The 13042-nt window shown below is 36.3% G+C and overlaps 1 pseudogene; it reads left to right on the forward strand.

Annotated features, from left to right (window-relative positions):
- The first annotated feature begins 532 nt into the window (after positions 1-532).
- On the forward strand, positions 533-853 carry LOC145667601 (protein GVQW3 pseudogene; annotated as a pseudogene).
- The last annotated feature ends 12189 nt before the right edge of the window (positions 854-13042 follow it).

Below are 13042 nucleotides of genomic sequence, written 5' to 3' on the forward strand. Positions count from 1 at the left end.
GCAAGGACTGTAGACTTTTTGAGTTGCAAAAAAATCAGAACGTTGCCACATCCACCCTATTTACCAGACCTGGCTTTTTGCGATTTTTTGTGTTCCTCAAAGTTAAGGAACAGTTGCCGAGATGAAGCCTTTCATTTTATGATTATGCCAGTGTTGCTTATTTGGAAGCTATTAACAACAATGAGCAAAGTGTGTGAAGTCAATAACTTACTAAGTGGTTTTAAATGATGAAAAAGTGTATTCGTGTTCATTGAGAGTACTTTGAAAAAGTGTAAATATCTGGTTTCAATTGGGTAATACCTGTGAGCGGGGCTAAAAACTTTCGGCATGCCCCTTGTAATAATCGAGATCCGACAATAAAGTAATGAGAATGTTTTTTTCAGCTGATGCTGGCAACCTTGCAGACTGAAACCGCCACCAGCGTGTGACTTTGGGCCTGCTCTACTACCACAGCACGTTGCACTCACGAAATATTATTCAGTGTGGAGTTAGAGGTTGAAGACTGGTCGTATATTGGGCCCCCGTTACAACAATGGAAGCACTTAATATTGAGCAGCGCTACGCAATCTCCTTCTGTGTGAAACTTGGTGAGACTGCCGCGGTAACGTACCGGAAGCTTCAGCAGGCCTTTGGAAATGAAGCGTTAGCAATGGCACAGGTGCATCGTTGGCACAAAATGTTTGCGGAAAGCAAAACAAAAATCGAAGATGAACATCGCAGTGAGCAACCCACAACAACAACACTAACGGAAGAGAACACAGACAGGGTGAGGGAACTTGTGCGAGCGGATAGACGATTAACCGTGAAAATCATTGCGAATGAACTGAACATGAATCGAGAAAGAGTACGTTAGATATTAACTGAAAATTTGGGAATGCGAAAAGCGTGTGCCAAACTGGTTCCGAAAAATCTCACACAGCAACAAAAAGATGACCGGAGGACTATGGCGGAAGATTTGTTGGTCCAAGTGGAATCTAACCCGGATTTACTGAACAGAATTATCACTTGTAATGAAAGTTGGTGTTTTCAATATGACCCCGAAACGAAACATGAAAGTGCGCAATGGTGTTCGAAAGATTCGCCAAGTCCGCATGTCGAAGTCCAAGGTGAAATGCATGCGGTTTTTTTTTTTTTGACTCCAGAAGAATTGTTCATAAATAGTGGGTATCTCCAGGGCAGACAGTAAATCAACATTTCTACATAGAAATTCTCGAAAGACTTCGAAAACGCCTCCGTCGTGTTCGTCCAGATATTGCTGACACCTGGAGTCTCCATTACGATAATGCACCAGCTCATACTGCATCGTCTATTTGGCAGTATTTGGCATCAAAATCCATTACAAGGCTACCACACCCTCCTTATTCACCGGACATTGCCCCGTGTGATTTTTTCTTTCCCAAAGGTGAAAGCAGTTCTTAAAGGACACAATTTTGAAGCAGAAACAGACATTCAAACAGTTGTAATACGGGCTTTGGCAAGCATTCCAAAAGACTTCCAGAGATGCTACCAACAATGGAAACGCCGATGGAGTGTGTGCAGGCACAAAGGAAATACTTTGAAGTTGATCAAATTGTGGTTGGTTAAAAATGTAAGTAAAGTTGTTTTCTCCAACAGTTCTCACTACTTTATTGTCAGCTCTCGTAGGTATGCATTGACAAAGTGCCGAATGACGATTTTCAATAACGGATCATCACTTATCACTGAACTACTGTACGCAATCATCCAATACTTCTTCCAGCCATAATTTCAGGGGCTTTCGCCCCTTAGAGTTCTTCTGTCAGCTTGGTTTAAAGACAAATGAAACAACATAACTTATAGTGAGGGGACAAAACTCAGCCAATTAATTTCATTGAGGAAGCGATTGATTTATATCGAAGAACAAAAGCAAGAATAGTCCTCCCCTTTGGTCTAGTGGCTAAGGCACGCGCCTCTGGTGCGTAGGTTCAATTTCCAGTTGGAAAAGCCTGGAAATTTGGAAGCATTATTGGGATCAAATTCCACCTTAAAATGGACAGCCTCGGTACTGAAAAGGAGCGCTGAACTCCAGCGCAAGAATAATTTATCTTCTTCCAAAGGCGCTTCAAGTTTGATTTTCTTTCACCTTTGTTGATTTAGTTTTACTATTTTACTTCGACTATCGTAGACAAATTTCTCATTTGTCATTTGAATCATACAATTAGATCCGTATTCGCGATTTTCTGATATACTTTTGGTATACTCTGTATATATGAAAATAGACTCAAAATGCTACTTCCTTACATTTTGATTTGCCCTTTTTCCCACGTTCCCCTCAGATCTGGAAGAAATCCTTATTTCATTACATTTGACTGACCGAGGGTCAGCTCATTATTAAACAGACAGGACCCTGTTTCTCACCACATCCACGCTCAGAAATATCTTGCAACATTATCTGAAATTGATTATTCAAAGCGGGAGACAAATAATCCTACACTTTCCATCTCAGAAAAGTCGCTATATACTATATTTTCACACGATCGAAACGCAATCTCTAGACATGAACCTAAGATTGAAGTTGCGCGACTTTGATTCCAAAATGTGTACGATTCATATATTTATGTGTGAACTTTTCTTTGATGCACATTGCGTGATTTCCATGCATGTGATAGAAGATGGAAAAAAAAGGGGGTAAAGAACGTAGTGAATACTTAATTTACAGAGACATACGAAGTTAACGATTTCTCTTGGAAATATTCAATAATGTTTTGTGTGAAGGTCTTATTCACACAATTTAGCGAACAAAACAGTTATTCTCAGCGAGTGTTTGACTCAATCCTAAACTATTTCTCTGTTTCTCATCCTTGAAGATATAGCCTTGGATTCACCTCACTTTCACCAAAGACATCTTTAGATGCTATGAATACTTGGACATGTTCTTTCAAGCAATATCTCCACTCGTAGAGAAGTTATGCCTCTTAAATCCTTTATGAGAAATTCACATATTGCTTTTTCGTATGGTTTGATGCAACAGCGAAATTTGAGACATTACCTAAAACCAAGAGATTAAAGTCGTGGTAAAAATTTAACATTACAGTTATAAGTAGAGACGCATGTTTAGAGATTACAAACATGAAGAACAGGCAGGAAAAAAAGAAGAAAATTAGGTACTAAAAGTCGACATAATGGAGATAAATACTCAATGACAGTTTCAATAGGATCTAAAAGATACAGACCACTGAACTAAACTTTGTCGCTCCAATTTCGTAAATTAAATTATGTTATGGGAGCCGCAGTGGCTCAGTGGTAGATCGTTTACCTCTGGTGCATGGGGTCTCTGTTTCGATCACAGCTTGTGCCAAGTGAATTTTGTGGTGGACAAGCACCGTGTGTGTGGGTTTCCTCGGGGCTTTCCCGTTTCCTCCCACTTTCTTCATTTCACCATTTCATTCATTACTTATCATCATCGTCTCCTTTAGCCTAGTCGGCACAACCGTGGGACGTAAAACTCAAAGATTTCATTTTTAAATCATGTTCTGGTCCAGTATTTATTTATGAAATACGAACAAAGATGTTTCCGGAAAATTTCGTTTGAAGAAAAGTCATCCCCGAGAACAAACTATCCTGTGTGAATTTATTTTTCCGGACAAATGAGTTATGTCATATCGTCAGATTATTAGTGAAATATTTATTTATGAAACGAGCAAAATCACATGAGTCGTTTTTGAGAAAATCGTCGGAAAACACTGACTCACTTCCTGATTTTTTCGAGATAAATAAGTTAGGCCATATTGTTTAGTATTAATGAAATATTTACTCATAAAATATGAACAGAATCACCTGAGAAAACTATCCGGAATAAACTTACTCCAAGAATAAACTATCTCTTCTGGATTTATCCTAGAAAAATGACTTATACCACGTCATATGGTTGTTAGTGAAACATTGATTTATGACAAAATTTTCAGATCCTTTTCGAAAAAATCGTGAATTCTGATTTTCACTCTTCAGTAAACTATCCTTCCATTATTTTTAACGGTAGAAAGAAAATTCATAACACGCCATAGAGAATCTTATACGAGTAAAAACTTCAAGTTTTAAATTTGGTCTCGAAACGTTGAGCAGGATGTCCTCTAGGTAAGTGAATATCTTCACATTCGAACAAAATGGATGGAGACTCGGAGATACATCCAAAATGTCGTTTCTCGGCATGTAGGGTCAACGAAACGTGTAAAATCCGCTGAAATCTCAAATTTGACTTTTCTTTAAGATCACCATACTTTCTTCTCTCCTATCATTGTTCGAAAGTAAAAATTGAAAAGAAGCTGTAAAATGTGTTCAAATATATAACACAGAAACATTCCTGGCGGCAGTTTGTAAAGGTATTATTTTAATATAATATTTTGATGAAGGAGTTATTTGAAATTATTTGAAATTATTTCCTTGCATCTAGTATACGCGTATAAAACAGAAAGTGATATTGTTTCTGATCTAATCGCGGGAAATGAATGTAATGTAGTCATCATATACCTCGGGTTTTTATCAATTTAATTAAAATGTATATCCTAAAGCTGGTCGAGGTATATTTTATCCGAACATTTTAGTATCTTACGAGCTTGTCAAGTTAAGAAAATGAACCTTTATATAACCTCTTCATTACAAATAAGTTTTCCCATGTTCCAGCGTTTTTGAAATTTAATATTTTAAGAAGGGAAAAGGGTATTTTATGAGTGCTTCGTGATCTAGTGGTTGGAGCGTTGGACCTCACATAATCCCAGGTTCGATTCCTGACTAGTGTTTCCAAATTTTCGGCATCCATCCAGCGTCGTGAGGCAAATTGGGAAGTCACGTGAATAAAAGATATGGCCGGCCACCAGGTCTAGAAAGCTCCTGAAATACTTCTATTAGGGACAGGGCACCTCAGGACAATGGCACCAAGTGGTTTGGTTTTAAAGGGTCATTTTATGTATTTTCTCACCACGTTGAAAGAGATGTCTGATATTTGTGAACCAGAGATGGAGTGGGTCAATCGGTCAAGTTTTTTGAGTGGGTCAGTGGGTCGTGGGTCAACAGCATGTGACCCACTGCGACCCACCACCCACCGTGGCCCACTGCGACCCACCGACTCAGTATGATCTACCGACCCATTCTGCTCATTGCATTGTTGACAATATCTTCTGAAGACTGGTAAATTTATCTTCGTTTTACTTTCAAGACCTTCATTTCCCTTCCTTTTCCATTTGATTCTGTCTACTTACCTGAGGTGAGTAAATCTAATCAAGTGAAAAAAGAACTTCAGGCACTTTTGGATATTGATATTTTTAATAGTAATAATAGCAATAGGACTTATACTACTACTTGGCTTTCGAGACCTGAGAGTCTTTGGAGGAGCTAACTACTGGAAAAGGTACATTTTTCAATGACTGTAATATATAAATTATTTAAAAAAAAAAAAAAAAAATGAATGTAACTATGTGTGCCTGATCATCACAGTCAAATTGCAAAGTCAAATGAAATTAGTTTTGGTATATAGTTAGGCCTTTTTTTTTTCCCAAACTGGGATGTTATATTGCTTTCATTATAATGCATAATATCCTAAGGAGGTAGTGAGAATCCGAATTTTTACGAAAAAAAATGAATATCTCGCAAGCCGTTAAACTTGCGGAGCTGAAATTCAGTATATTAACTCTTTATTGAAAATAAACATCCTAACATTTTTTTTTAAAAAAATTCTTCTTTATGGGGGCGGGGGGGGGGCACTTCCTACATATGGAAAATTGGTAGTGAGTTGGTTTGTAAAAAGGATCGAAAACGATCGATTTTATATATTTGAATATATATAAAATCAGAAACAAAAAATACAGTGCTTGGCTTCATATATCCATTGCTTTCTACTATAATAATTGCTGAAGCTTATGTTTATTATATGGAGCGATTACAGCACAGGGCAATCACACATAAAGTTGTGAGAAAATTTGGCATAAAATTTATACTGTAAGCTTAATTACACGGAAATTTTAAGTTTGGATTGTATGCATAATTATATGGAAAATTTTACACTCTTTTTCCTTTTACGTTGGTCTACTTACCTTAATTTGGAAGTTTCAAATTTTATCCTTTTTTCCACTGCAAAGTACCGGTATCGATAATTCAACAAGGAAATAATTACACTATGATAATTTAATTGAAATTCATCGTAATTTGGCACATGGCAAACAGCAATATGGTAATTGAACGGGAAGAAGGAGGGAAATTCCCATTCACTTCTGAACACTTTCCAGGAACCTCGTTCCCTCTCGCTTTCTAGACAGGGGAGGGAACTTGGTAATGGCACCAAACCTTCATGTGTAATTACAAAAATTAAATTTATAAACAAATAAGAAATCATCAGTTTATCAGGTTTTAATTGATAATTTATTCACAAGATTCCCTATCGAAGACGTGGTAGATGAAGTTTCTGTTCTCCATGAGTCGACATTGCCAACTGACATGTTTGATATGGACAAGATGTTGTACGGTGATAGAGAAATGATTCTTCTTGCTGAATATTTCAAAACTGACCAAGAAAAATCGTTATCAGACTTAAGTCTAACAAGCAGATTGTCGATGAGGAGTTGCAGAAATCGGGTAGAAGTATTTCAGATTTGTTTTAAGGTGGAAAATTACGAGTTATGGAAAATATATACTTGTATTACTAATGGTTTATTTGTGTTATTCAACTTTGTACCTACTTTTTAGTAAGTCTCTTCTTTGCTTTAGGTAAACTACTTTGGAATAAAATTCATAATAATTGCAATTATGCATATTTGTAACTTAAATTTAACGTGGTGTTTTAGTGATTACACAAACTACAATTATGAGCATACTTTATGGAGATGCTCTCACATAGGGTACCCGAGCACCTTTATAAACTATGAAAAACTGATTTTTCAAGTCTTTTGTGAGAAAAATACTGTGAACTGAGAAACCATAACCTTTTCCATATTGTACAGAGGTATTTTCCTTCGAATAGAAGTTTCTTTTGGAATGCGTTCAGAAATTAACACTTGCAAGAATACTCTCTTAGTACAAGTATATTTTAGGCACACACTAATTTCTCCCCACCTCGAAGTGCTTCAATTTCCTCACTGACAAACACTTTACCATTTTATATCATAAAGGTCAGACCCACCGTTATTCTAACAGAGTGGTGCTTGAGCGGTTGACTAGAAATTCAAACTCCGATTAGTGACAATTTCACAGTCTTGTTTTATTACAAGTGTAAACTCTTTAGTCAGTACAGAAGGGGCCGTGGATCATGTGTCAGAGTTGATGACGATGGATTTTGGTGAGTCAGAGTAGATCACAGTGGATGAGAGTGGTTCATGGTGGGTGGTGGGTCAGTGGGTCGTGGGTAACGGTGGGTGGTGGGTCAGTGGATCGTGAGTCAAGTTTTCATTGACGCACACCAACTCTGTTGTGAATACATCACGGGAAAACGGCTGAATAATATGAAATGAATTTTGAAACACAGTTAGTATCTACCTCGTGGGAGGTTTTAATCAGCGACAGGTTTTAACGCATCCTAAGCGGGTAGCGTGCTCAAAAATGTATGCCAAAACTATATTCTTACGCGTTTTTATTATTATAGTACTTTCATTGAAATGTTTATCCCAACCAGTGACGACGCCAGAGGGAGGGCAAGGGGGGCGAGCGCCCCCCTAGTAGCTGCTTCTGCCCCCCTGACTGCCATCTGGACTGCCCCCCCCCAGACTCCTACAATCTTTAAACATTTTACATGTAGTATTTTATATCAGTATCATAACCAATCTCATTGTCAAATTGTAGTCTACTCTCCATGCATTTACTATGTGGCAGATTAGTTCTCAAGCTTTCTTTTTTGAGCTTCTGGGTATCCACGCATATTTCTGTTTTCTAATTTAGCGCCTTTTGAGGTAAATTTTAGTTATACTTCTTTCTTATGGTTTTTAATTATTGTGCCTAGCGAACAATACTATATTTGGTTGATTTGTTTTCCTTTTATTGGATCAACTTCGATTGGAAACAAAAGAAAGGTGAAACCAGTTACGTAACTTGTTTGTATAATATTTATCCAGGTTTGAAGTTTTCAGTTTCATATTTTGTTTTATTTAAAAGTACTATACTTCTTTTTCTGTAACATTATTCTCGGCTTTCAATATTCAGAGGATGTGCTTATAACAGCTTAGTTTGCAACTACCACGACTTAATTTTTTGAATGTGATAAAAAGAGTTGTGTTTTCCCTTCCCGCAAATGATAATAATAAATTTATGGAATTAAATTGATTCCCAATAAAACGTATTGTCAGAGTGCTGATCTTTAGTTAGTAATTGGTATATACTAGTGCTCCCTTACTTATTTTGTTTCAAAGTACTGACATGACGTCTACCATATTGGCTAGGAACTGCTGAAAAATTCGTAGCCCAACCCAGAAGGAGTCACGTGGAATGGTGAAGTTTTACTTCTTCTACACTTCCCCCGAGAGTCAATATACTACCTTGTGCAGTGCTCCAGTTTTTGCAGAAAAGTTAAAGAATCTGAAAATTTCCTCGCACCACTGTTCGTAGCAGATCTAAAATGGCGTCCTTTCAAGTGTTATTTAAGTTTGGGAAATAAGTACACGTAATAGTTAGACGAAGCTAAATCTGCGGAATAAGAATGATTATCTAGACATTGAAATCCTAGATTATGCAATGTCAGTTGTGTTCGCAGGGGCTTGATGGACAGGTGTATTCTCCTGAAGGACCAGAATTCCTTTCTCTTCATTTTCCGCGGCGTTGAACTTCGAATTTTTCTTTCAGATTTGTATGTAATGTAGAGATTCTGGATTTAATATCTGACCGTTACGGAGGTAGTCTATGAGTACGACTCCATGCTTATCCCAGAAGAATGTTGCAAACAGTTTCTCAACCTACTTCTGTGTTTTGAACTTCTTGGGGCTATGGAGAAATGAGTGCTACTACTCCATTGACTGTTGTTTCGTTTCAGGATCATAGTGGTACAACCATACTATTAGTGAGCGAAATTGATCAGCATTACGGTCAAATTGGGGGAAGACTTCTCTTAATGCCGTCACTCTTTTATTCTCCTGACAGATTTTTTTGGGAACCCATTATGCCGAGAAATTGCGCATACCCAAGCCATTCTGAATTATGCTACCGACGAGTTCCAAAGAAATGCCCAGAATCTCTGACCCAAGTTTTGCTGAAAAGGTAAAAACTGAGAAAGCGGGGTGCAGCCAGACCTCAGACTATAACAAGTATATCGTGAGTTTACTATACACTTTAAAAACTATATAAATAATAGCTTAAATTATTTTTGTCACTCAAAAACTGGGGTGGCTTAGGCCCTCCGGCCCTGGGCTATATCCACCACTAGCTAAATGCTACAATTTTCAAGAATAATGTCACAAATTGCATCCGTGATTTCGGGAAAAGTCATTGCTCTTAATCATCCTGGATGTAAAGCATAATTTGTTGAGAAATCGCCACGTTCGTACTAAGCCACTCACTTCTTCACCACTGTATATAACGGAGGAGAGTCCCGTGGTGTTTCACTGATTTCCTAATTAATTTACTTCGGTGACTTCCCTTGGTGGAACAAAAATGTTATAACAGTTAGGATCTGGATGTTCGTGAAATTGTCTGTTTGAGCACTTACAATCACTTCAGAGGCCTGAGAAACAATAAGAATTTCATTATTAATATTAAAATTTGTATTGTACATACAGAGATATGTTTTTCTAAACTACAGTTTCATTTTTCCACCTAGTACCTACACTTCTTCTGGATTGGACTACGACATTTTCAGCAGCTATATATATATATATATATATATATATATATATATATATATATATATATATATATATATATATATATATATATATATATATATATATGTAGAGACAGAGAGAGAAAGAGATAAGATATATCTGTAGCATATAGTACTAGACGAATGTGTTACTTGTAGTATACGCGAAAGTAATTAAATTTCTGTTTAGGCTTCAAAAGTTACATTGAAAAATATTTAATGTGCAGACGTTACTTATTTGTTAGTTACAAATTTTACTTGAAATAAGTTTAATTTATAATCATATAGGTCTAATACGAAAACAGCAACGAAATACACAAAGTAATGTAAAATAAGTCAAAAATAATAAATATGTCATTTTTGATATGGCAAATAGCCGCCCCCCACGAAAATATATCTGCCCCTCCTTTGCCCCCCTAAGAACGTAAAGCTGGCGTCGTCACTGATCCCAACAGAGGTAGTACAATGCTAAATAACTTACAACTCCCTTACCAAGTTGATTTCAAATATATGAGTGGTGGGAAGCATTTTTCCTTCTGGCAACACTGTTATTTACTCGTAACAAAGCTAATAAAAGCATGCAGAATATCGAGACCGGAAATTTGAAATGTCTGTATTTACGGCAGACATCGCTTCACGTGAGGTGGAGACAAAACAGAATAGCTTCAACGGAGGAAGAGAGGAGGAAAGAGGAACTCTGTATTTAATAGTGACTACGTAATAACCATTGCATAACAACGCAAATTAGCTTTTGAAAGAATCGTTAGCTCATTGATGCATATCATTTACCAGAACACGAAAATTCTGTGTGGAGAAAATAGGAACATTGTGCAACGTAATACTTCATTCGCGTACTTAATACAACACAGTTTGTTATTGCGTGCTTTCATTTACGTATTTTGTTATTATAAGATCTACATTTTAAAAATATTTTAGTAAACAATTAATTTAGCAGCTATCTTAGTTTTATTTCAAGGTTAAACGTGAGATGATAATTTGAAAAAAAAATAATTAAAACTCTGAGAATTCTGAATATCTTATTATTGGCATTAAAATAGCTCTTAATTGCTTTGCTCAATGACACAGCACTCGCCAATATTGAGCATTTTCTCGTTCAATCTCAGCTAGGGTTGTAATGGTAATGGAACCGATTACATTTTAGGTTCCGGTTCCGGTTCCGGAACTCATAAATAAACGTGTTAATTCGAGATGCTTCGGGAAGAAAACCGAAATACTTTACGACACATCGATTCTGTTTACGAAACTAAAAACCGTAAGACAGTGTTCTGCGGTAAGAAAACTAGAATATGTTTCGACATATGGGTTCTGTTTATTGATCAAAAGGGGAGTTGCATGAACATTTCTAAACAGTATTCGAACAGTGTGGAAGCGAAACCAAAGTAAGTTTCTGACACATTATGTCACACATTATGTCACAATAAAAAAGCAAGAACTGATTCGTCGCCTGGATTATTTATTTATTTATTTATTTTTTTTAATTACTATGGATTGTTTTCATCGTCTACCCTTAAATCGTTCTCACGAAGAACTAATGAAAGTTAGCTTAGGATAAAATGTCCTTTACCAGGACAGTGTCAAGACTCTTACCTCGCCAATTGCCATGTCCAACACTGTCAAATTAGGCTACAAATTGCTACCTCATACACCATATCTTCCACATTTGGATTTTTTCCTCTTCAGAGACCTGAAGACCTGGCTCAGTGGAAGAATACTTGTACTTGATGAGAAAATTATTGTTGGCAGTCAATGTTAGACAAAATGTATGGAGCTAAAAGGAGATTATATAAATAAATAAATAAATAACTAAATAAATGAATAAATTGCTTTCCAGTACGAAACACCTCTTTCATTTTAGTCACGGACTTAGTAAACGCTTCCTGTGCAGGATTTATTGGTAATAAATTAATTTCAAGAAATATATATTCTTCTTGTTAACGTTATTCAGTGTTGTTCCTCTAAGATCATTTCCCATGACTAATGTAGCTTATGAGATACGATTTGGAGCTATCTCGTCTTGAAAAAGTGCCGTCAAAATGCTTTCTCGTCTCGAAAGGTGTTTCTTTTTCTATTCGAAGACTTCTTTCTTTATTGTCTCATTACATCTCGGTGGACAACACACTACCTACAACATAAAAATTAGTAGGCCTATCTATTGCAAAATAATTTTGTCTGGTTATTGGGAGAAATTATGTCTTTCGTGAAACTAATTTTAATTCTTATTGTTTGTTTGTTTCTTTGAAATTCCATTTACTTCACAGGGCAATATGAGATATTGGCTTGCAGTTTAACCTGAATTGAAATCCAGAACTATGCGCAAGAGCAAGCGTCAGACTATTCAGGAGTAGGAGCGCACCTACGCGAAGGGTCCAACGTCTCTGGACCCAAGGGCGCCGATTTCTCTGTAAATTTTTTTTTTTTGGGGGGGGGACATTCAGATGCAGAAGGTATATATATATATATATATATATATATATATATATATATATATATATATATATATATATATATATATATATATATATATATATATATATATATATATATATATATATATGATTTTAAGGCAAATTGCATTCAAATTATGCCAAATATTGTATATTCATAAATATAATAGGGGTGCCCAAATGAGCTTTGGGGGGGGGGCAGGATCGGCGCCCTTGTCTGGACCCCTTCCCCAAAATCTTTGAAATTTGACATACACTTGTAAACTTTCTCAATAAAACTATACTTGTTTAGCAGGGAAATGATTGCAGTAGCATAAAGATTTTATCTTACACTTCTTCGTTAGTATTGTTCTCCTTATAAAAATAATACAGTTTTATATTTGTTTCTGATTATATAGTTGGCAGCACTAAACAATTACGTATCGTCTTTTCGGGCGTAGAAAACCACTGATAGTGTATGTAGCAGTAGGCTTCCCTAACTTTTGACCCCTCCCAACAAAAATTTCTGGGTGCGCTCCTGCTCAGAAGACCTAGTTCCAATAGAGAACTATTGTGTCAATTTCCTCACGTCTTTAGCTCAAACAATTAAACAAGAATAATCTGGCATTTAATTTATAACACAGAATTGGCAGGTTGTATAAAACAATAGCTGGAAGGGATAAAATATTAATAAGCACTTTGCAACAAGGCCATGGCATTTTTTTTTCTTAAAACACTTTTGGGCGTCAAGTGGAATGCCAATATGTTATTGTGTAGAAGCATTTCTTTATGGTTATTATTTTTATAGGAT

The sequence above is a fragment of the Thermobia domestica genome, chromosome 13, assembly GCF_964235325.1.
Source record: "Thermobia domestica chromosome 13, izTheDome1.hap1.1, whole genome shotgun sequence".
NCBI classification, from domain to species: Eukaryota; Metazoa; Arthropoda; class Insecta; order Zygentoma; family Lepismatidae; genus Thermobia; species Thermobia domestica.